At 37.6% G+C, this 25,510-nt stretch overlaps 1 non-coding gene across 1 annotated transcript; it reads right to left on the reverse strand.

The window, feature by feature from the left end:
- Positions 1 to 5,628: 5,628 nt before the first annotated feature.
- LOC118485191 lies at positions 5,629 to 5,735 on the reverse strand. Its single transcript, XR_004875496.1, has one exon. It is a non-coding gene; the product is annotated as a small nucleolar RNA R71 (small nucleolar RNA).
- Positions 5,736 to 25,510: the final 19,775 nt, after the last annotated feature.

The following is a 25,510-nucleotide window of genomic DNA, read 5'->3' on the forward strand; positions in this document are numbered from 1 at the left end:
ATATATACAGTCGTGTATAACTAGCAAGATATATAAATACAATTCGTATTTAATTATTGTATATTGGACCAATGATCTTTGCTTCTTTGATATAAGAGTCATTGTCAATATCTACTAACTGGACAACATTATATCTACAGCTTTACCCGCACGAAAATGTCCAACATCTTCTAGATGTATTATGATTGATGGATAATTGTGCAAATGCTTGTTCTACATATCAAGCCATAAAGTTGCATTACCATCTTTAATTTGCAAATCCTTGCTTTAATATCTGAGCTCATTTTGTTATCTTTTCAAAAGATTTAATGATGTCATCAACATATGTTATAATACTTATAAACCTCACATTGTTCTTTTAGTGAAAAAACAGATGGATTAATTACAACATATGTATTTCTCTCCTTTATGAGCTCATCATTAAATGAGTAAGTCGATTATACCATATTTGAATCCACTATTTTAGTCTATACTATATATATACATTGTTGAGGTTTTGAAATCAATGCTTGAGGCATTTACAATCATTCACATATTTCTTTCCACTTTGAAAAACAACGTATCTGCATACACTCTTTAGGAGTTCTGTTACATAAGCCTCCTCATTGATTTCTATATCATACGCAAAAATGTCATGAACACTTGCTTTTAGTTCTGAAATCCATATTGTACCATGCGTGTACACTATTTATTGAGATATCAATAAGATGTTTTAATTAAACTTCTAAGCACTTAATTGCGTTAAGAAACCCATCAGGTGTTCCAACTATATCCAACATGTAAAATAATCATAATGCATTCAAATCTGAATATGTATACAATGATCACATTGTTTTCGAGAACTTACTTTACATGACTTACATAATTCAATCCTTCAGTACTTTCATGTAAACTTTCAGTATCAAGTGATACATAACATTCATAAGACGCATATCAATTCTTTCTTTATATTAGCAGACTAATAAAATAATAGAAAGTCAATGCATCTACCACTGGATAATACGTCTCCTCATAATCAATCATAGGTCTTTGCGAAAATTCTTATGGCACTAATTTTTCCTTATGCCACTTAATTTGATGTTCACATGATTCGCATAAGATTCGCATTTGTATCCAACATATTTTACAACTTCAGTTGTATGAACTGTTGGTCTAGAAACTTTCCATGTCATTAGAGAATTCAACTCTGTCTTATTTGTGTCTTTAAAGTGTATTCTATGTGTAAACAAAAACATGTTGGTAGCCTTTAACTACAAATAGTTATAATAGGTTGATTGACAAATGATTTCTATATTACAATGCAATAATACTTGGTTTTTGTGTGTGACAAAGAAAACAATAAGTAACCTAAATGATACAAGTCTTTTGTATTACGTTATGACTTATGAAGCATATAAAACATGTTTTTTTTAAATAAAAATTAACAAGAATAAACTAAAAGAAAAAGGTGATCCATTGGTTGGTGATACATTGTATATTGGAAATGATTTGTTAAGCTTGATGGTACTTAAGAATTTGAAAGTTCAGTCACCGACCAACGGATGCCATTTTCTTTTAGTTTAATACACGATTGGATGATATGAGACGTTTAGAATCGAGAGAACTATAATTAACCAAACAAATTTTTAACTCTTATCTTTAAAAAAAATAAAATATATATATATCAACGAGGCATCTACATAGAGAAAAAGAAAAAGAAACAAAAAATAAAAGACTTAATTTTATGCAACGAGAAAAAGAAAAAGAGCTAGATGCAACGAGCTAGATGCCTCTCCTTTTAGCTCTCTAGTTATCATCAAATAAAAGAGAAAAAGAAACAAAAATCCACATCACCGCCGTTACCTATGAATTGGATGAAAAAACACTTAATTTTAATGAAGAATGAATGTTGAGTGACCTGATTGGAACACTTTTGAAACTTGAGTGACCTAATTGGAACACTTTTAAGACTTGGTTACTATTCTACAAAGTTACCCCAAAATACATTAGTTAAAAAAACTCAAATCAAGAATAAGGTGTTGATCAGTTCTGTTTAAACATGATGGAAAATATAAAAAAATACCTGTGATAGCAGATAGGCCAGCAGAGAATCCAGTCAGAGATGCAGCCATTGAGTTTGACATACTTGTCAGGATGATCTGGTTCCTCCTTAGGGTGTAAAGTTATGATGGTGATGAGCCGAATGAAAGGGGAATTCGGATGGAGAGAAATGGGCGATTTTGATGTTAATGATGTTATGATTATTGTCTCTCCTTTTAGCTCTCTAGTTATCTCCTTATATATACACCCAAGAGGAAATCTAATTAGTTAATAAGGGTAACTAGTATTTTGCCCGCCGCGCTTTGCGGTGGCGCGCGACGGGTTGAAACATATAGTAAGACAAAACACAATTCGTAAAATGCAGTGCGTAAAAGACAATTACAAAAAAATGTAAAACACAATGCATTGGCATTTGCAAAAGTAGGAGTTGTAGTCTAGGGGTTACAATTGCAGTTTTTTTAAAGTTGTGCGGGTGTAAAAATGGAGTAATAGTGCAAGGGGTAAAAAACAAAGTCTAAAAAAGACAAAGTGTAAAAGTATAGGGGTTGTGGCGGAAATGTGTAAAAGATGAGAGGGTGTTGGTGGAAATGTAAAAGAAGAGGTTTGGTGCATAACTATGTAAGAGCTAAGGGGGTGATGGTGGAAAACCAAAGTAGATGGTTGGTGCTGGTAAAGTTTGAAAGATGAGGTTGTGGTTTTGAAAATTCAAAGTAGAAGGTTTAGGGACTAAATTTGTCATTTTATGAAACTTTGAAGGTTACAAAGTCAAGGAGCTAAAATTGTACTATCATGAAAATATGGGGGGCAAGGAGGCAAAGCCGGTGGGAAACCCACCGACTTTGTCCTTTAAGATTGTATAGAATATGGTCCATCAACAATTACCAACTAATTATATAATAGGTTATAATACATTTTGATATATATAATATAAATGATTATATGGCTACAAGATTAAATATTACAGTAATAATATATTTAATCTTAGATTCTCCCACTTAGCCGATTAATCATTTATCATGAGTATTAGATAAGCCTGATCAGGAGTTAACACTCATTTTACTTTAAACCAAGAACCGTAGCAGAGAAATAGAGCTAATGTGTGTAAAATACAACATACAAATTACATCAATTGAGGCATAAAACTAACCCTTTTTCAGTACTAATGTTGGAAAAAGTGTGCTTTTGTCTTTCTTTTGTATGTTCAGGACCAAATGAGCTTAACTGAACAAAAGAAACAAATATGCAGCCAAATCTAGCATAAATACAAAGAAAGGGAATAAACATGGCATGCCCGACCCCTCGACAGCATCTTCCCAAGCAAAAACAAGAGAACAGAAGGCTGACCACGGCCCCGTGCCCAGCGGACATGGGGGCGTGGCCAGTTGTCTGCAGAAAAGACAAAGCTATAGAAGCTTCTATTCCCGACACGGGGGTGTGGTCAGCTCAACACGGGACGTGGTCAACGCAAAGATTCGCAGAATCCAAGCAAATCTTGATAGTATAGATACGCTTCTGCACACGGGGCCGTGCCCAGTAAACACGGGGGCATGTGGAGCTAATGCAGACAATTGAAATTAATGAAGAAAGAGAAAAAGGATGGACACGGGGCCGTGTCCGGGCGTTTGTGTAGGCTATAAATAGGGGTGTTTGGTTCACTTCAAAGGCATCCCTTGGCAAACCACCTCTCTCCCACTTCACCCACACTCCACCACCACTACAACCCTCATCCACCACCATCATCCATCATCCATCTTAGAGTGTGTGTAGTAGTCTCGGGATCCAAGATTGATAGTAGGACTTCTTGACAATCAAAGGCCATGTTTGCCTAAGTCTCTTACATCACTAGGTGAAGACAAACATTTAGTGTAATACTTCTGATTTTTAATCTTTTCGCACTTTTTATTTGGTTTTGTATTAATGACTTTAATAACTAGTTTCTTATGTTGAAGGTGAAACTTCCTTATCATTTGTCCGTGGTGTTTTGGCGTTATTTTATTGTCTATATAAAATAAAAGATTTACACCATTCATATCTCTACGGTCTATATAGAGATATGTTGGCTACCTGGTCGGGGGTTAAAGGAATGGTTTGGTAAGGTTCTTGCCTTGTTTAGTGTATAGATCCTGCAATGACCTAGGTCAAGCTTACTAGGACCTCCTTCAATACCCACTGGTATTGGATGGCGGGGGTGCGAATGGCTTGATCCCCTCATATGTAAACTACTATTAATACATTAACCCGGCTACTTGGGATTGTATCCCTGCTGACTCAAACCACTTAGTCTAGGGTAACGCCACCTTTAAAAGTGGGGCCTACCACATTAACTAAGATAATCTCTTAAAAAGTGCAAAAGTGCGGAAATCATCAAAGGTTACACTAAAGGCTAGTCGGATCCAAGTGATTCATCTTGTCTATCTGTTTTTATTTTTATTTTATTTTTCAGCATTTTTAGTTTTTATTTTCATGTTTAAAACCTTTTTCTAAAATTTTGATTTGATTAGTCGTTGAGGATAAACCGGTACTAAAAGCTCTTGTGTCCTTGGATGACCTCGGTATCTTACCAACGCTATACTACGCTCACGATGGATGCACTTGCCCATATGTGTGTTTAGTGTTAGTAGAATATCGTGTTTTATAAATTTAAAACTTGACAAAAGTGTTAAAAATGGGCTTAAAATATAACAAAAACATATAACGCTACACACACATCATGTTTTTGGCGCCGTTGCCAGGGACACAAGGATTTTAAGAAAGTTAGTAATCAACGGCCTAATTGTTTTTCTTATTTTTCTGTTTTTTTAGGATTTTTCTCAATTTTTCAGTTTCTGTAGACTACAGCACGGGGCCGTGCCTGGTCGGACACGGGCCGTGCCCAAAATTGTTACTGGCAGTTTTTATTTTTTGAGTTACAGAGAGTTGAGCACGGGGCCGTGTTGGTGCAGCACGGGGCCGTGTTGAACTCTCCAGTAACAGGGATCCGGAAAACAATCACTCTAACTCCGACCACGGGCCGTGTTCAGCTGAGCACGAGGCCGTGGTGAAACTTCTGACCAACACTTTTTCTTTGTTTTTTTTTATTCCAGGACTTGGAACCCAGGCGCCGCACCTGAACTTCCTACGCAGTGCAAGAGCTCCAGTTCAAATAAAGACATAAAAGAACCTCTAGACGAACCTGAACACTTTCTAAGAAAAAGACCTAAAGCTAAAAACCAAGAGAAAGTTTCGGGGGACCCACTTCCAATGGCGGATCAACGTACCCTAATGGATTACCTACGGCCCAAGGTAGGTAATCTCGGGGCCTCTATCAATGCACCGAATGTCGATGCCAACAACTTCGAATTTCGGCCACATTTGATTCAAATGCTCCAAAACTCCGCAACTTTCCACGGGCTTGCGGACAAAGATCCCCATTTACATATTACAAACTTTTTGGAAATATGTGATACTTTTTGGATCAACGGAGCATCAAATGACATCCGCCTCCGAGCTAAGGCTTGACTTAACACCCTCCCAGTTGGACCGGTAAACACCTGGGATGAACTAGCCCAAAAGTTTTTGTATAAGTATTTCCCTCCTTCTAAAACGGCTAAGTTAATGACTGAAATTAATACATACTCACAAGAGGACGGGGAATCCTTATATGAAACTTGGGAAAGGTTCAAGGAGCTACTATGAAAGTGCCCTCATCATGGTCTTGTGGTATGGCAACAAGTATCCACTTTCTATAATGGGTTGTTGCCACACACAAGACAAACACTTGACTCTAGCTCCGAGGGACTTCTAGGTAATCGTCGCCCAAATGAAATTTATAATCAAATTGAGGAAATTGATCAAAACAATTTTCAGTGGCACACTCCCCGAGGCACAAAATCTATTGCCCTGGGCGCCCATAAGGTTGACGAAAGCACCTCTTTACAAGCCCAAGTCGAGGCCCTCTTTTCAAAAATCAAAAAGTTAGAAATGGCAAAAATGGCCTCGGTTATGGCTTGTGAAGGGTGTGGTGGACCACATGAAAATTGGAGTTGTATGAAAGAAATGGATAGTCAAACAGAAACGGTAAACTACATTGATAATAGACCTAGGCCGTCAGGTCCTCCGACAGGTACCTACAACCAAGGAGGGCATAACCACCCTAACCTTGGTTGGAGAGAACCCGACAGTAGTAGTAACCAACAAAATCAAAACCAACGAACAAACTTTCAACAACCAAGAAACGAGTCACAAAATTTCTCTCAACAATAACAAGGGGGACGAGAGAGGCTTGAAGATACTATCTCATGCCTCATCTCCAACACCGAAAAGAAAAACTCAGATCGATTTCAACAAATGGAATCAAACTTTAGAAATCAACAAGCTAGTATTCAAAACATTGAAAAACAACTAAATCAACTAGCTCAAAATTTCTCCAAGAGACCACAAGGCGCGTTACCCAGCAATACTGAAACCAACCCAAAGGCGCAAGTACATCTCATCACGTTGAGAAACCGTACCGTAGGTCCCGAGGAGGCTCCGCTACCTCCAACTGAAAAGAGCCCGTCTAACCAAACCGCAACTTCACCAACACCCCAAAAAGAGGCGACTCCTCCACCAAATCAAGAGCCTACCAAGAATCCTCAAGTACCTTACCTCGGTCGGTTATTTCGCCAAAAGACCGATGAGCAATTCACAAAATTTATAAATTTACTAAAACAATTGCACATCAATCTTCCATTTGTGGAAGTACTCACTCAAATGCCTAAATATTCAAAATTCATGAGAGACTTTCTCACTCATAAAAGGAAAATTGAAACATTGCAACTAGTTAATTTAAGCGAAGAATGCTCCGCCGTACTACTTAATAAACTCCCACAAAAGAAACTCGACCCAGGAAGTTTCACCATCCCTTGTTCCATGGGGGATCACCTATACTCAATGCACTAGCCGATCTTGGGGTTAGCATAAATCTCATGCCCGCATCAATGTTTGACCGACTCGGGCTAGGTAAAACAAGCCCCACAAAGATGAGCATACAACTCGCCGATAGGTCTATCAAGTATCCACAAGGTGTCACCGAAAATCTATTGGTAAAAGTCGGAGACTTTGTCTTCCCTGTCACACCCTGGCTTTGCGGAAGCGTGGTTAATTTTGGTGTGACTTCTTAATACCATAGCTTAACCATAACAAGCTATATGAAATAAAAACCATGCAAGATCATCCATTTAATTAAGTTTTAAAACCAAATACAACAACATTGTCTCAACGGAAACACATCCTAACAACATAAACAGTGTTCAACAGACACAAACATCAACACGACATAAACATAGTTTAAGGACTGTGACTTGTCCAGGAAAGAGTCACATCCCCTAAACCCGGATGACCTCGAAACTAGTGCAGCGGGAAAACGTGTCATACCACGCCAGATCCTTTAATTCCCTGAAATACATGTAAGTTGAAAAATCAACAATAATGTTGAGCGAGTTCATGTGTAAGTGTGTAAATAAACCTTTGTATGTAGAAAATCCTGGTATGTAGCAAATAAGGAAAAAGAGATCACCAATGGTTTGCAAGGCCATTGATATGTGTGAAGTGCAAGTAGGAAGACTCAAACCTAGCGGATTTATGCGTTGGGCACAAAGTCACCCCGAGGTCCGTTTCTTGTTTGGCCTGGGGCTGGGCTCGCTACACCCAGATAGATCTACCGCTCCTGTCCCTCGGTCCTACCATGAGGATTAATGGCCTCAAGTTTCCGCCTACCCACTCACATGATCTAAGTAGTAAACCTCCTTACGCTAACCATACCATGTATAAAGTACTTGTAATCATAGTAACATGTATTTCACCCACGCAGTTTATAAAACTGGAAACAGTTAAGAGAAAAGGGGGACATGAACTCACAGTGGTGCATCTCTACCAAGTATGTCTCCTGATCAAGCAGCTGTGTGACGACCTACACGTACTAACTCTATTAGACGGACGGCCGTGCCTTAGCTTTATGGTTTAAGTTTTTGGGAAATAGTTAGACAACTATTTCGTAATTACTCTTAGTAATTATTTAGTAAATATTTTCCTTCCCAAGGATGGGGGATTTAATTCATGTGTGTTCAAAATATATTATTAAGTCTCACTTAAAATATATTTTATTTCTAACTCCAAAATATAAATATTCTTCTCAAAAATATTATATTTTCTATTACACTAATTTTCCCAAAATAATACCTTGACAAAATACGCGTTCAGTCATATTTTCTTAATAATGCGTACGTTACGTTTTAACGATCGACTGGTAATAATAATTACCGGTGTAACTTATATATTTATCGTGAAAGCGTTCGTATTATTTTGGAGCCGTTAATGTTTGATAATATTATTTTTATCCTAAAAATAATATTTGTATACTTCACAAAATAATCATAAACACATATCAGGTGACGTTATGAAAAATATATACTAAATATATATTTACCAAGTTTTATTTTGTGAAATCCTACCTCCGATATTTTGTAAATAAAGTCGTGGCGAAAATTTATAATTTGAAAACAAGTCGAAAAGTATTTCTAACACTTGTAGTGAAAATAATTCTAAGTGTTAGGTTTTTGGGAAAATTTCGCCAGAGTTTCCTCTGTAACGGGAGGTGGCCACGCTTTCAAGCGTATCATTTTCTTTTATAAATCAACCCAACAATTCTCTCATTCAAACAAAACAATGTTCAGAACAACAAACTAGTCAATAAATATGTAAATCGCAAAAATTACATGAACTTATAGTTTTTCAAAACTATGAAGTAAATCCCATTACTTTTAGTGGATCTTTATGTAAATCAATCCGGTTTCATAAAAACCTCGTTTTTAAAGAAATTCCATCTTTACAACTTATTGTAAAATTTTGACAAAACTAGTTCTTTGTCGAAACTTGGTGTTACACAAGTGTTTACACACTTGTGTGTTTAAAAATCATTCTTGTTCATGTAAGATCCGGCTTTAGAAAATATGATTTCTTTGACACTTGGTTCTTTGAGAATACCGCTTGTAGATCCGTAGATCTACTAGTTTTAAACACTATTTCGTAAGTAAAATCATTTTTACACAAGTTCAAGTTTCGCGTGTGGTAGAGTTTCATCATTTAACCCTTGTTACACTTAAACAATCTTTATGTCATGATCCATGATCATGACCAATCCAGGTTAAACGATGATCCGAGCTACCACAACATAGATCGGGCCTAAATAACTACACAAATCAAATACTACAAGATTTACACAACATCCAAGCTTTTAACCATCATTACTAGCATTTTTAGTAGACTTTTATGTATCATCTAGTATGTTTACGAGTTTTAACCGTTACATATCATTTTAACCGTCTTAAAATAGTTCGAGAGTGTGATTAAAGTAACTTACTACTAGCTCGAGGCTAAGGAAGATTCTAGACGTTAAATGAGTGGATAAAAGCAATGAGATGAGGTCCTTCGAGTTCCGAATGCACCAAGCCTCCTCGTATGCGATCCTTAGCACTTGAATGAACTTGGAATTGGATGAAGGAAATCGAAAGATGGATGGTTGAAAGTGTGGGTGTTCGGCCGTGAGTTATTTAGAGAGAGGGAGAGTGTTTTGAGTGGTGAGTTGTGATGAAATGATCATGTGTGCATATGCTAGAACTTATAGGCAATTCCTAATGTAATTAACCATAGGATTTCATGTCTCTTAGATATTAGACAAAAGAGATTAGTTTAATCAAAATAGTACAAGGGGGTCTCCCCAAGGGGACGAGTTCGGTTGGGGGGGGGGGGGTAACCCGGTTCCAAATCAACCATTTAGTTAGCATGTAGTTTGGTTAGTTTAGTTAGTTTAGGGATTAACCCGGTTACTAGTGTGTTGTGCATTACAGTGGGTGTTAGGGTACTCAGGGACCCTAACTGGCTCAGAAAAAGACAAACAACGTAAATGGCAATATTTTCATGTTCCGGGTATAGTCCGGTTGTTCGGTTGGATAGTAATCCGTTAAAGCGCTTGACAAAGCTTTAAAGTGTCGTTAATACTATTTTTAGTGACACAACTTATTCCTGACACTTTGGAAAGTGTCTAGTAATATCTTTATCATGTTTTGGCACTTTATTAGTTAGCTAAAAGCTGTATTTTTTTGTTAAAGTGCTGTGTTTTGTACTTAGAGTACGTTTTAGGCACATCCTGTCACTGTAACTTATTCCTAGAGACGCAGTTCTACAACCCTTGTATCTCCACACTCACTATTAGTGTAGTAAACTATCTCGGGCTCATACAGGCCTTAGAGGCAGTATCTGCCTGGTGCTAGTTATATCAGGACGTTCAATAGGTCATCTGTTCATTGTGCTACTGTGCTTTTGTGCATCATGTTTGTCACTAAGGTTCAGCATGTAAATAACGTAGTGACAGTAAATAGAGTATGATGCAGGTATGAACAAGTATCAGTAATCAAGTAGCAGTTTGTCCACAATTTCAGGCAAGCACAGTAATTAAGCAGTAAATTATTGTTAATTAAGTCGTACGGATACCTGGTTTAGTGAGGGTTGTCACATTCCCGACCGACTTTGTCATACTAGATATGGAGGAAGATACCGAAGTACCACTCATCTTAGGAAGACCATTCCTATCCACGGCCCACGCAATGGTAGACATGGAGATGGAGTTTGGGGTTAGGAAAAGAGTAGAAGACGACGACCCGGTCAACTACATGAAAGTCATAGACTCAAGCTAGGATGATGCTCTCCGAAGGTGCAATATGGGATGCAAACATCCCACTTGGGTAACATATGACTGACTTTGGGTCTAGCCAAGGACCCTTATAAACGTGGCGCACCACAGAGGCATTCCCCAGAACTATCCTTAGTTTTAGTTTAGATTAACTTTTGTGCTTTCTAGTTTAGTTTTAATTTCAGGAATAAAACACACTCTGAATGGTGGAGGTTACTAAGGGAAACTTGAACCCACACCCCATGCACAAAAACAGATCCTCCCGACAATTTTTCTTCATTACAGCAAGTTCAGCACAAGGCTGTGCTCAGCACAACACGCTCCGTGCTCGAGATTCTGCAGAAAATGCCTAGTTCAGGTAACTGGACACGGGGCCGTGTTCACTGAACACGCCCCCGTGCCCAGCCTTCTGTTAATTATGATACTGGCAATCTGAACACGGGGCCATGCCCGGACCAACACGGGCCCCTGTCCAGATGCCCAGTATCATAAAATTTTGTTTTTAACACCTTTTTACACATTCAATCAACCTAAAAACTTATTTTTGGGACACATTGAGGACAATGTGTATTTTAAGTGTGGGGGGATGCTAAAACTTGAATTTTGCAAGTCCTAATAACAAGCCTTACACAAAACTCTATTGGAACCGCTAATCACTGATCGGAGTGTCGCGCTCCGGTCAAAGATAAGATTTATAAGCCCTATTTACCCTTAACAAATAGCTAGTGGTAGCAAGGGGTCGAACCACGAAGAGTATGTGGTTTGTGAATGGATTCGATTGAATTATCAAAAAGTGTCACAAATTATGAAGCTTTCCAGATATTTTTGTATTTTTGTTTAATTGAAAGATGTGAATTTAACTAATGAAATTGGTTTAATTAATTAACAACTAATGATTAACGATTGCAAGAAAAATGATTACTAAACAATAATAAGAAAAAGGGTTCACACCCGGTTTCGGTAATTGCCAACCTAGGGTTTCTACAAGTTTTTAGATCCAACTCAATTGCATACGATTAGCGGATTTAGTGTACCGTGACTTAGGTGCCAATAACTATCAACGCTTCAAAAAATGGACAAGAATGCACTTTATAATCAACACAAGTAAAACCTAACCACGGCAATGCATAACTACACATAACCATTTCGTAAAGTCATAACTTTTAACATCGTTCGACAATTTACGAATACGAAACAAATATAAACTATTGTCAATTCAAAAATCAAACACAATTTGTCACAAAGTTGAATCAAGAAACAATTCGAAACCCTAAATTAAACAACTACCTACACCGGGGTGAAACCAAGGTGATTAGCCGCTCATGGTTTAAGAAGCTTGAACACCGGATGCTTGGAATTTAATTGAGATCATCTTGAAGCTTGAAGGATGAAGGAATGATGGGTGATTAGGGTTTATGGAATGATTGGTAATGGTGAAGTGATTGATGAATGGAGTTAGGGTTGTGGATGATTGATTGTGGATAGTGATGATGATTCGGGTGATGTGTGTTGTAGATATGGAATTGGTGATGACTAATAGGTGAATAATGGCTCCAAGAATCAAGTTCAAACTCTCAAAAACATGTAACTCCCCAATTGAATGCAAAAGGACCAATGGAAATCAAGCTTAACCCAACAAACTCAAAAATTCGCGTTTCAGAAAACTACAACCCGTCGGCGACGGGTGGGGGGCCGTCGGCGATGGGTTCCCCATTCTTCGTTTTCTTCCGACGGCCTATGTTGCTGGATACGGGTGTTTCAGTCGACGGGATGATCTAGAGCCCGTCCGGGACGGCCCTAGACCCGTTGGCGACGGCCTCTTGAACTCCAATTCTCCGAATTTCGCTTCTTGCACTCCCGGTTGATCCGTAACGCATCTCGGTGCTCCGGTTTTTGACCCGGTGACTCGTAAAGCTCCTGAAAAGCTCCTTAAACTCTATCAAACCTGCAAAACACATATTTGATTAAAAGTAGGCTATCCGAATTTAAAACTTATGTAAAAACATCAAGTTATGCAATAACGAACACCGGTTTTCAACCACGTATCAATCACCCCAAATTTTTTCAAAAACTTTTCATTTTTTTACTTGTCTTGGTTTAATTTGGGAATAACAAGTTCTAAAAAGATTATATTTTTACAAATTTACAACCGATAGCGTCGTGATAAAAAGAACCAACATAAGAAAATTATGAAACGGCATGACAAATCTAGTTAAAATTTGTTTATATATACTCGATCACATTATAAACCCATTCCCACAAAAAGTGAGTTTGAGCCTTTATTGACCATAAAAGCATACATCTTTAAATTAAATGCTCATCTTTCTTTTCTTGTGTGAATAGCCGCTTGGTTTTTTACGACTCTAGAACTTACCATGACGATACATTCCCGGTCCTTACCAACTTAAACCCAAGTAAGTAAATGATGGAGGCAATAGGACTAACCCTTTTTCTTTTCAACACCATTATTTTCCATTTTTTTATCACCTACCCAAAAGTCCCCCTAGTTAACCCCTTTGAGCCTAAACCTTTTCGTTTCTAAACCCACAAAACAAACACCCTTTACCCACCAAAACCCTTTTTATTTTTAAACCCTTTATTTTAGTAAAAAGTTCGGTTTTCATGTGACATTGCTTAGCAAAAAAAAAATGAAGTCTAGCAATGAACAAACAACTTCCTCAAAGAGACTTTGTTTGAATATGCTTCGTTTGAATAAAAGTCACAAAAACAAAAAAGTTTTACGACGATCGAAGCTTTTACGCTCTTAGCCCTTTTTACTAACCACTAACCCAAAACGACCTACCTTTAACCCAAGCTTAACCCTTCCCCAAGTCCTTTTGATATTTACAAAGGTGTATAGTTAAAAAAGAGGAGGATTGATTGCTTGGCAAGCATATGGTAGAGGTAAGTTCCATGCCGGTCTCGAGTGTTACACAAAAATACATCTTCGGCCGAGTGTTGAGTGATCTCCCGTGAGGTATGTGAACTTGTATATAAACGGAATTTTAAAAAGGCATGTTATGCCCTAATAAGTAATTTCTCTTATGAAACGCTCTAAATAAATCATAATGAATAGGATTGTAAATAGCGTAAAAATAAAACCTAATAAAAATCTTGGATTCCCGACACTCAAGACAAGCCCAAAACTTCTCTTCTACCCGTTCCATTTGGGAGTGTAAGCCACATTATAAAGAGTTTTGCTTGAGGACAAGCAAAGATTCAAGTGTGGGGGTATTTGATGTGTGTAAAATGCAACATATAAATTACATCAATTGAGGCATAAAACTAACCCTTTTTCAGTACTAATGTTGGAAAAAGTGTGCTTTTGTCTTCCTTTTGTATTTTCAGGACCAAATGAGCTTAATTGAACAAAAGGAACAAATATGCAGCCAAATCTAGCATAAATACAAAGAAAAGGAATAAACGTGGCATGCCCGACCCCTCGACAGCATCTTCCCAAGCAAAAACAAGAGAACAGAAGGCTGACCACGGCCCCGTGCCCAGCGGACACGGGGGCGTGGCCAGTTGTCTGCAGAAAAGACCAAGATATAGAAGCTTCTGTTGGGATTGAACCCTACCAGAGGAACAGATAATGAAAGCCAAAACCGGATCACAACAGTGGATTCAGAATAAGCAGCTGTTTACACTTGGTTTTCCCCTTCACAGTAGTAATCTAACAGCTGATGGATCTTAAGTACTGCTTACTATAACAACTGATGAACCAAACACTGATGAAATTCTAAAGACTGCTGAAGACAAACACTGTTGCTCTATCTACTGTTGTTTCCTAAGTACTGCTGAAGACACAAGCACTGCCCATTCAAGGACTGATCACCTTTGAAGAAAGCACTAATGCTCAACATCAGTGCTCAGGCTACAACAGTGGAACGTGAAGCAGTAGTTATATCTTGTTTTGTATTGCTTATAATCAGTTGTTAACATCAGTAGTTTGTATAGAACAGTGTTTATAGGTTGTTAGGTTGTTAGATGTCACTATCATGGTGACGTCAGCTGAGATGCCTCAGTGGTTTGGTTTGCCTATAAATGGAGCAGTACCCTGTATTGTTACATTTGATTGACTGAGTGGATTCTTCTTCTCCAGTCCAATCCTTTCATCTTGTGCAACCAACCTTGGGTATCAGGCTGAGGGGGAGCTTAGTATTGTAAGCATGCTTGTAATCATTTGCTTTATAATTCAATCATTTGACTTAATGTGAAGCAATTGTTTATCATACTATTCTCTTCTTTGGATTGTGTTTACAAAGTTTGTATTCATTTCCGCTGCACATTTCACTGTTTCATATTCTCTGAATGTTCGATTAATACAAACAAACACAATCATGAGAGCCTCCGATCCTAACAATTGGTATCAGAGCCCGGACAGTCAAATTCGATCTAACAATCAATTTGACGTAACAGTTCAGCTCAAAATTTATTGATACTAAGGTTGATTGTATTTAGTTGAAAAACAAAGCAACAAGAAATCATGTTCAAAATGATGAATCTGATACTCTGTAAAACAACCAAGATGTTATAAGATTCACAAATTTCAAATAACAAGTGTTTTCATGCTCAAATCACTCATAGTTTTCATATCTGACAACATGTCTGGCAACTATGTATGGCTATCTTCATTCAAAATTGATTTCAACTGTTGTTATGAAATTTGTGATGATTTCATCATATTTTATACTAAAGTATGAACCTCAGATTAACGAAACCTATGTTCATATAAACACTAGTGTTTTGTTAACATAGAAAGAGGGAAATAAAACTTTAGTCATGAAATCTTATGTGATAAAAAGCAGGTTGAGAATCCTCAAAAGGATCAAATCAACCCTGTCAAAACACATTAAGAAAAACTGGAGTCTAAACAGTCCAAATCATACGTAATGTGAGAATTGGTAATAAAACATGTACAAATGTGGCGAGATCTCTCAAAACATTGCTAAAAATGATTTTGGATTGAGGATTCTTTCATAAAAACCTCCCAGTAAGTATTTTAGTACTTATGAATGGGAAGGGTAAAAAGGGAAGAAGAAAATGAATAAAACTCAAAAGTGTGCTTATCTCAAAACTTTTGAAGCCAAAAGAAAAAGAGTATAAGCATAAAACACTTATGAGGTCAAAGTTGGGTAAACAATGGTCATCATGCAACTGTGTGCATTCATCAAATACAAGAATTGTTCAGGTAACAATGGCATCTCCAGTGATTGACCTTGAAAGAAGAATTTACAATTAATTGACAAGAAAATGATCCTAAACAGTAGTCAAAATAACTTGAGAATGATATGATCATGAGCTTATTTGGAAAGTTACCAGATCCTTTTGATGTTATTTTCAAAATTTTTACAAAAAGTTTTTCTCAGAATAAAACCAGATATATTATTTTTTATATAATATATTTTGTACTTTTACTCATTTTTGATAGTAAAAAGTTCATCTCTGGTCAGGATGTAATTTCCTTATTTTTGTGTGAAATTACTATTCCTAAAACTAAACAAAAGGAAATGGTACACATGTCAAGGTCATGTCAAGCTCAAGTTAGTTTATCACAGATCAAAAAAATTGATTGATTTTGAACTACTGAGATACTCATGTTCTAGTTCAAATAATTAGACACATAATGAGTAGCCTTAGTAGAAAAGTCTTCATCATCTGGGATGCTAAACCACTGTCAGGAATAATGAACATGTGGCAAAACCTTGAACAAAGATTTCTGAGATAACTGCTGGCAATTTAAACTTGATAATCTACATCTAAAATGTATTTTGTTAAGCATAGCATTTCTGGAGCTCAACAGATGTTGGACATGATATTGTGTTTACACAAGACAAAATCAATTCCTACATCTAAACAAGCAGATGCTAACATTATTTGTCAAAAGTTAAAACACTGCTGCACTAACAGTTGTTGTACTAATGGTCTTCACTTTATTTTCTACCACTGTTTCCCTAACTGCTGCCGTGTTTTCAAACATCTGCTTTCTAAAGTCTGTCCACTACTGAAAGTCAACCCCTGCTCTTTCATTTTCTTGATAAGCACTGTTGTACAAAATCAGTGTTCTATCCACTGATATGCTATCCACTGATGTAGTAAAAGCATCCACTGATGGTAAAAATCACCCACTGCTCCATTTATTACCGTTGTAACCACTGATGTTTGTTTCATCAGTGGCCACCAAAAACAACTGTCCTCCATTATTTACTCTTCCATTAGGGGTTGGCACGTGGTCAGTTTTTAGTTGTCAGATCATTATAACCGCTGCCACGTCAGTATTTCCTTTTTCCCTGAATAAAACCCTGATCAAAACCCCAAACAGGGTTTCACTGTCGAATTGAATTCCAAACATTCTCTTCACAAAGCAGTTTCCCTCTCATAACTCCAAAAACATTTTTCGATCTTCTTCATCAAAAATGACGAAATCAAAGTCGAAATCAAAATCAAAACTGTCTTCTTCCTCCGCTCCCACTGATGCCACTCAAATGGCCGCTGAAACCACAGAAATTCGTTACAAATCTCCTCACAACTATTTGGGTATACTCACAAAACCCAGAACCGACAACACCTTGGACTCCATCATTGACACCTTATCTGCATCAAAGTATAAAACTTTGTTAACAACAGACGCTCCCATTTATCTACAAACCCAGAGAGAGTTCTGGAACAATGCCACCCTTGAAAAACAAGGAGACACTGTCACAGCCATCAACTCCTGGATACAGGGTAAAAAGATTCAAATCTCTCCACAATCTATTTCTGAAGTCTTCAAACTCAATGATCTGGAAGGTAAAACCTCTTTTTCGAAAACTGAGTTGAAAAAAGATTTCATGAATAGGGGTTATGCAGAGCAACCAAAAAGGGATACCTTACAAAAAGGTTTCTTCCCTTCTGCACCAAGGTTTTTATTTCACACTCTATTGATGTGTGTTTCTAATAAAACAACTTCTTTTAATGAAATACCATCAAAAATTCAATGCCTGGGATACGCAATTTTAAATAATAAAAATTTTAATTATTCCCAGGAGATTTTTGATGATTTAGTAAAGAATGTTGATAGCAAAGCATTTCTGCTCTTCCCAAGGTTTTTAAGCTATTATCTCGAACAAAAATTTGTAAAAGAAGATGCAGAATTGCCCAAACAAGGTGTTCATTATAAAATAAACTGTTTAACGCCTGAAACATTCTCTAGAATGTTGGCACCTATAAAAACAAAAGCAGAGGTGCCTGAGCAGAATTTAGCAGATGAAACTGCTCCTCAGGTATCGGCTGCTGAGCCCACTGCTCCAGGTGATCAAAGCAGCACACCCACTGTTTTGAAACCCACACCTGCCACCACCAAAAAGACCAAAAAGAAAACATCCAGAAAGCCCCCCAAACCCAAAACAAAGGCACCTCTGGAAGATGAGATCCCAGAGCCACTGCCAGTGACAACACAAATGTCACCAATAACCACTGCTGCTACTTCCTCACAGCAGATGGAAGAAAGATCTCCACCTCTGCCTCAAACTCCTCATGAATCCTCACAAAAGGATCAGGTTGTAAACACAGGGACCCCACAATATGAAGCTCTGGACCCACTCGGATCCATCTTCCATATTCCTGATCCCAAGAACATGTCTCTTTCAACTCCATTACCTTCACCCCCCACATTACCACCATCCATTATACCCTTGTTGCATGCAGCTGGTATTACTCAGACACAAACCACTTCCTCTTAAGCACCTACCACTGAGAGTATACTCCCACAAATGACTGGGTCTGATGCTGATATCTCTGCTATCCAAGCAACAACTGAGGAGGTTACACTGCAGGAGTTACAAGTAACTCCTGTCAGTAGTTCAAGGGGAGCAGCTACTACAAATGTTGAACCCACTAGTTTACATTTGGACAGTGGTTACATTCATAAGACTCCCTTGAAGGCAATTTCTACATTAGCACCAATGAGAACCACCAGTGAGTTTGCTTTAACCACTGGCAACATCGAAAGGTTATCAAGTGCTGTAGAAAGAAGTCCCCAGTACCAAGAACAAGGGGCACCAATGAATGATTTTTGGGATTCAGTTCCTAAGTCACACATTGGTACAACCACTGCTGGTGGGGATTCAGATGATCCTGTTAATTCGGGTGATGATTCAAAATATCAGGAATTGACGGGCAGGGTTGAAAACCTAAAAACCTCAGTTGCTGAAATAAAGGATATGGTACAGCAACTGTTAAAAGCTCAGAAAGCCCAATCCACTGCTCCTCCTGCTCAAGCACCTGCTTAACAGGCACCTGCTGCAAATGAGTTATGGAACATGTTCCAACCACTGCTGGAAAGACAAAAGCAGTTGGCAGATCAGCAGCATGCTATACATGTTCAAAAGCTGACTAACATAGTGGAATCAAGATTCAAAGATACTCTGGCAGATATTAAAGCTATCAAGGCTCATATCCAAAGTGCCTCATGAAAAGTTCCTTCCACTGTTCTCTTCATGAACAAACCCTTCCCAGATAATGCCAAAAAGGGAGAGAAGATCAAGTGGAAAAAGAAAGGAATCGATGATGGCATTTACATTGAGCTAGAAAATAGCCAAACCAAAGCCACAATATCAACACACACCACATCACCACACACCACCACAACTACTGCTCCACCATCATCTGTGATCACATCACCAACAACAAACTCACCACCAAAAACAACCACCCCATCATCACCTGCTGCCAAAAAGCAGAAGACAGCAGATGTTATAACATCTGCTGTAATGACAACAGTGGTTGAAACACCAGTTGTTCCAACTACTGTTAGTCAGTCACTCATCACCACTCAAACCACTGCCATCACAACCCCTGCTCAAAAGTAGAAGACATCTGCTGACATATCAGTGGTTGTAATGACAACAGCGGTTGAGACACCAGTTGCTTCAACCACTGTTAGTCAGCCATCCACCACTGCTCTCACCTTTCTCACATCACAACCACCAAAGCTCTACACCAGAAAAAGAAAACATACTCAAGCAAATGAGGACAAATATGATTCCATTGCTGCAAAATATCCACTGGAATTAGAGGCTATAAAAAATGAGATGAGGCAATTCTACTCTGATGATGATCCTTCAAACAGAAGATTTCCTTCACTTGTTGGCTTCATAATCCCAGAAGACATGGATGAATACCTAGAGCTCAAAGCAAGACAGGCTAAGATAAGAGCCAAGGTTGAATGTGAAGGTCAAAGAGATGAAGCCATTACTGAAGATTGGATTTTCTGCTCACAAAAGTCAAACAGATAAAAGATTTTGCACAAGAGCTGAGCAAAGAAAAGGCAGATCAACGAAAAGAGCTGAGAAGAAAACTTCTTGCATACATTATGCAAGAAAAATTTTATCCTGCTGAAGAAAACCAATTTGAAGAATGGCCAATAGTTGCTTTAAAGCATAAGGCTGATAGGATTGATAGAATCAAGAATGATCCTAAAAAGAAGAAGAATACTCCAAATTGGAGTAAATACAAAAAGCTCATCGCTGACCTAACTGCTGAGTACAAAAGAAAGAAAAAGGAGCTGGTGGATGCAAAAATGGATACTGCTGAAGCCATATCAAAATGGTCAAAGCAGCAGACTGATGAAGCCTATGAAAGGCTGAAGAAAAGGAAGATAACTGTTTCAGGCACTTCAAAGAAGCGTGAACTAAGGATGAAGCTTGAACAGCATATTGAAAACCTTCAAAAATTATTCAAATCAGCAGATAATCCTATTCTTGTGTCAAACCAAGAAGAAGGAAAACAGCTGTCAAGTGAAGAGGTCAAAGAAAAGGAAGCTGAGTACTTCAATGATACCATCATGAAAATGGGTCTAAAGGAACAGACTTCAGCAAAACTTCAAAACCTCATTAAGGAGGTATAAACTAAACCTGCATCACCAAAAACTTCGACGGGCATGACAGACACTGAGAGGCAAGAGCTGATCGAAAGAGAGACTGCAGAAGACATAGCTGCAGCAAACAATGTCATTGAGATGGCCTTCAAAAGAATGTCTGAAAGTCTGCAAGTTTTTTCAAGGCCAACATCTCCAAACTCATCAAGAAATAACTCTCTCCCAAGAAACCCATCTGGATTAAAAGTACTAAAGTGGATGTCTGATCAAAAGACCCACGTACTGACCTTGTTCAGATCCAACGGCAAAGTGAAGTGCATATCAAGGAAAGAAGCACTAGGCCTTAGTGTTGAAGATTTGCAGGATCTCCTTGAACTTACACTGTGTAGGGATGAAGATGACACAAGTTCCAAGAAGTTTGAAGAAGAATTTAAAGAACAAGCTAAGGGTCTTCTGATGAGGAATAAAGGTCCAGAATAATGAGGGGTTTTGGCATTATCTGTTCCAGGGGGAGATTGTTGGGATTGAACCCTACCAGAGGAACAGATAATGAAAGCCAAAACTGGATCACAACAGTGGATTCAGAATAAGCAGCTGTTTACACTTGGTTTTCCCCTTGACAGTGGTAATCTAACAGCTGATGGATCTTAAGTACTGTTTACTATAACAACTGATGAACCAAACACTGATGAAATTCTAAAGACTGCTAAAGACAAACACTGTTGCTTTATCTACTGTTGTTTCCTAAGTACTGCTGAAGACACAAGCACTGCCCATTCAAGGACTGATCACCTTTGAAGAAAGCACTGATGCTCAACATCAGTGCTCAGGCTACAACAGAGGAACGTGAAGCAGTAGTTATCTCTTGTTTTGTATTGTACTTATAATCAGTAGTTTGTATAGAACAGTGTTTATAGGTTGTTAGGTTGTTAGATGTCACTATCATGGTGACGTCAGCTGAGATGCCTCAGTGGTTTGGTTTGCCTATAAATGGAGCAGTACCCTATACTGTTACATTTGATTGACTGAGTGGATTCTTCTTTTCCAGTCCAATCCTTTCATCTTGTGCAACCAACCTTGGGGTATCAGGCTGAGGGGGAGCTTAGTATTGTAAGCATGCTTGTAATCATTTGCTTTATAATTCAAGCATTTGATTTAATGTGAAGCAATTGTTTATCATACTATTCTCTTCTTTGGATTGTGTTTACAAAGTTTGTATTCATTTCCGCTGCACTTTTCACTGTTTCATATTCTCTGAATGTTCGATTAATACAAACAAACACAATCATGAGAGCCTCCGATCCTAACAGCTTCTATTCCCGACACGGGGGCGTGGTCAGCTCAACATAGGCCGTGGTCAACGCTAAGATTCGTAGAATCCAAGCAAATCTTAATAGTACATATACGCTTCTGCACACGGGGCTGTGCCCAGCGAACACAGGGGCGAGTGGAGATAATGCAGACAATTGAAATTAATGAAGAAAGAGAAAAAAGATGGACACGGGGCCGTGCCCAGTGAACACGGGGCCGTGTCCGGGCGTTTGTGCAGGCTATAAATAAGGGTGCTTGGTTCACTTCAAAGGCATCCCTTGGCAAACCACCTCTCTCCCACTTCCCTGGCTCACTGAATCAGAATCTGGCTCTTTGCATCTACAGACTCCCCTTTTGCAAACAAACTCCCCCTTGAGGTATGCTCGTAATCAGGATCCTTACCTGGCATCCATTCTGATCTTCAGGTATCTGAACCTGGCTTTCTCTAACCATAGAGTCCTCAGGTATCGAAACCTGACTCTTCTCAAATTTCAAACCTGCAATGTCTCTACCACAAACATAAGTTTTATGATTTTAATATTTGTCAATCACAGACACCACTTACAGATCCTTTTCTGATGAACCAGTTGTAGAAACAGATTTAACATTTATAAAACTTTTGATGACCAGTTGTATGATAGACTTTAAAATCTTTTTCTCAAGCTCCCCCTCACGAAATGTCATCATGCTTAGCACTTGGAATTTTGAATATCAGCTCTCCAACAACAGTTGTCGAAAATCTTTTTGAATTTTTCAAAAATTATGCTAAAACACACTGAAAATCTTTTTGGATTTTATATAACAAAATGCAGTAAAAAAATATTTATAAACAATATTTTTGTGAGTTTGTGTAAGAGGATCATATCAGTTTATGAGACATATCACCAACACCGTTAAGCTTCATTTCATTTTAAGTTCTAAACAATTCACTTAGATTGTCAGTATACTGGTCCAGTTAAATTTTCACACAAAGTTCAACTGTTTCAAGATACGAGATTAATGTTTTAAGAACTTAAACTTAATCGCGTGTCCCACCTCTTGAATATACTCCTGTATCCAGATCCCAATATTCAGTCTTATAGGTGAGTATACCTAGATGATATCTGTAAAAGGGTTAAATGCGAAACCGTGAGAGCTCAGGTCAGAACTTCCGTTCAGCAAAGAGATGACGGTTCGAATTTTGGTGTGTTCCCTTTAGAGAATCTTTTTTCCAACAGCACATGATTAGCATTTTTCAATGTTTCATCATTTTTTGAACCGAGGGTTGCGCTATATTTCAAGCAATTTGCAAAGTATTATACGGGGACTAGGCCATTGCTTCCGCAAAATCAAAAGTCCCGGGATAATACCCCAGATATCACTGAGTATAAAGAACTAGTATCTCAGAAAGAGGGACCTTTCAAACAAGATTTCGGGGGTTACCCATACATCCAAAAAAATGTTCCCCACGAGATAAGCAAGTATGAATTTTATGTTTATATCTCGAAAACAATCTAGTAAATGTATAAAAATCTACTGGCATATTCGCAGTGAGATTGTTTATCACATTTTTTCTTTCCAAATCTTTAGCATGTTGTGATAGTCCACTGATGTACTATCATTTCCTCTTTTATACAACAAAACTCTTTTTGATTTTATCATGTTTTTGGCTTTTTCAAATTTTCTAATGTTTTTGTATTTTCAGAAAAAATTTTACTCCCCCTAAAATGCAAATACATTTAAAGAAATTTGAAAACAAATTGTACAAGTAAATTGATAACTTTTGTGAATCGCTTCAATTCGCCATTCACTCGGCATAAACAATCAGAACTCCCCCTTACAACAAACTATTTTCCCATTAAGATTTCAAAACACTTCAGTTTGTTTTAATCAAAATGGTTTTTTCCGGAAAATAAGTTTTGTTGATTTTAAAAACCACTTGTAGGTTAGGGATTCATCATATTGCTCTTTTAACCACTTGTAATGATAAGATTACATCAAGTTCAAATTAATGACCTTGATTAATCACTATCTATGAACAAACCTCTTTACCAGTTGTAGGATACCAATTGTAGGATAAAACAAACTTGTAGGTAAATACCATCAAACCTGTTACCAAGAAGAATGATGCCGATTCCTGCTCCACTCTTACCAACCTAGAAGCTCCGGCAAATCATACTTAAACCTATTCAAAAACCTTGTTAAGAAAGATGCCGATACATGTTCCACGATTACCAACTTGGGAACTCCGGCAAGTCAGGATTTTACTAGTGAAAAACTGCCATCCAAGCCTGACCAAACTTGGATGTTTTCTCCTCATCTTCACTTGGGTAATATGATGCTTTCTTTGTTTCATAAAAATCTTTTACCCCTTTAACCTTTCCCTCAACCATTTTTCCAAAAATCTTTTTAACATTTCCGTTAAAAGCTTTTTCGACATCAAATTCTTTCTTTTTAGAATAGAATTGATTTGATATCTCAACCTTCCCAACTTTTGATTTAAAATTCTCAGCTCGTAATGGTGGAAAGTTCACATCATCCATTGTCGGAACTGAGTTTTCTACTTTTGCCTCAACTTGTGGCTTCTCTGATTTTGTGGAATCAGATTCATCGCCAAGTTTTACTTCAACTTTCTTAACAACCCACATTTGGTTGTCCTTGGATCTTCTTTTATAAAAGTTTTTCTTTGAACACTCACCAACTTCATAAGTTGAATTTTCAAAAATTTTGAATTTTTCAGTTGGTGGTTCATTTTTCTCAACAACTTTTTCTTTTTGTTTTTTCAGAGACTTCCTGTTTTGTTTTTGTTTCTTGAGAACAGTTCCATGCAATGTGACCAACTTCATTGCATTTGAAACAAGTTCTAGTCTCCTTTCTATGAAAAACTCCAGTCCCCATTCTCTCTTGCTTCTGGGCAAGGAATTCTCTGTTTGATTGCTTCCAGAATGAGCTCTTCGATTCCTCTTCACAGCTTGTTCCTGAAACAAATTTTGTATTTGTTTTAGAAATTTTCTCATTTCTATAATTTTCAGGTGGAATAAAACCTAAACCTTTTCTTTTGAAATTACCGTTGTAGTTTGGTTTCTTTTGGAAACCAGAACCAGAACTGTAACCTTTTTTCTTGTTTAACCGCTGCTGAACTCTTGAAGTGTATTTTTTAGGTTTTGCAGAAAGATTTAAATCTTTTATTTCAGAAATATTAATTTCTATTAGTTTGAAAACCTTTTTTATCAAATCAGTTTTAACACTTCTTATTGGAAACTCTTTATCAGAATATAATTTGTCAGAATCATTCAAAGTATATGCAACTTCGAATGTTTTTTCATCCAAATTCGATTTTGATAACAAAAATTCTTTACTATAAACCCGTTTAACCGACGTCTTTGAACTGTTGACCAACGAACTCGAATTTCCAGACTCAGACTCCTTATCTTTATCCAACACCTGATCAACCACCTTTTTTATTAACTCGGACTCATGATCAGTGTCAGATGATGTAAAAGTGACGTCAATGTTTTCTGGTAAATCATCGGTTATATCAGACTTTAGTTTTATATTGACTGCCTTTTGAACTTACTCCTCATTTGGTTTTCTGGGAGAATAACCTTCCCAGATCG

This window comes from Helianthus annuus, chromosome 12 (assembly GCF_002127325.2).
Source record: "Helianthus annuus cultivar XRQ/B chromosome 12, HanXRQr2.0-SUNRISE, whole genome shotgun sequence".
NCBI classification, from domain to species: Eukaryota; Viridiplantae; Streptophyta; class Magnoliopsida; order Asterales; family Asteraceae; genus Helianthus; species Helianthus annuus.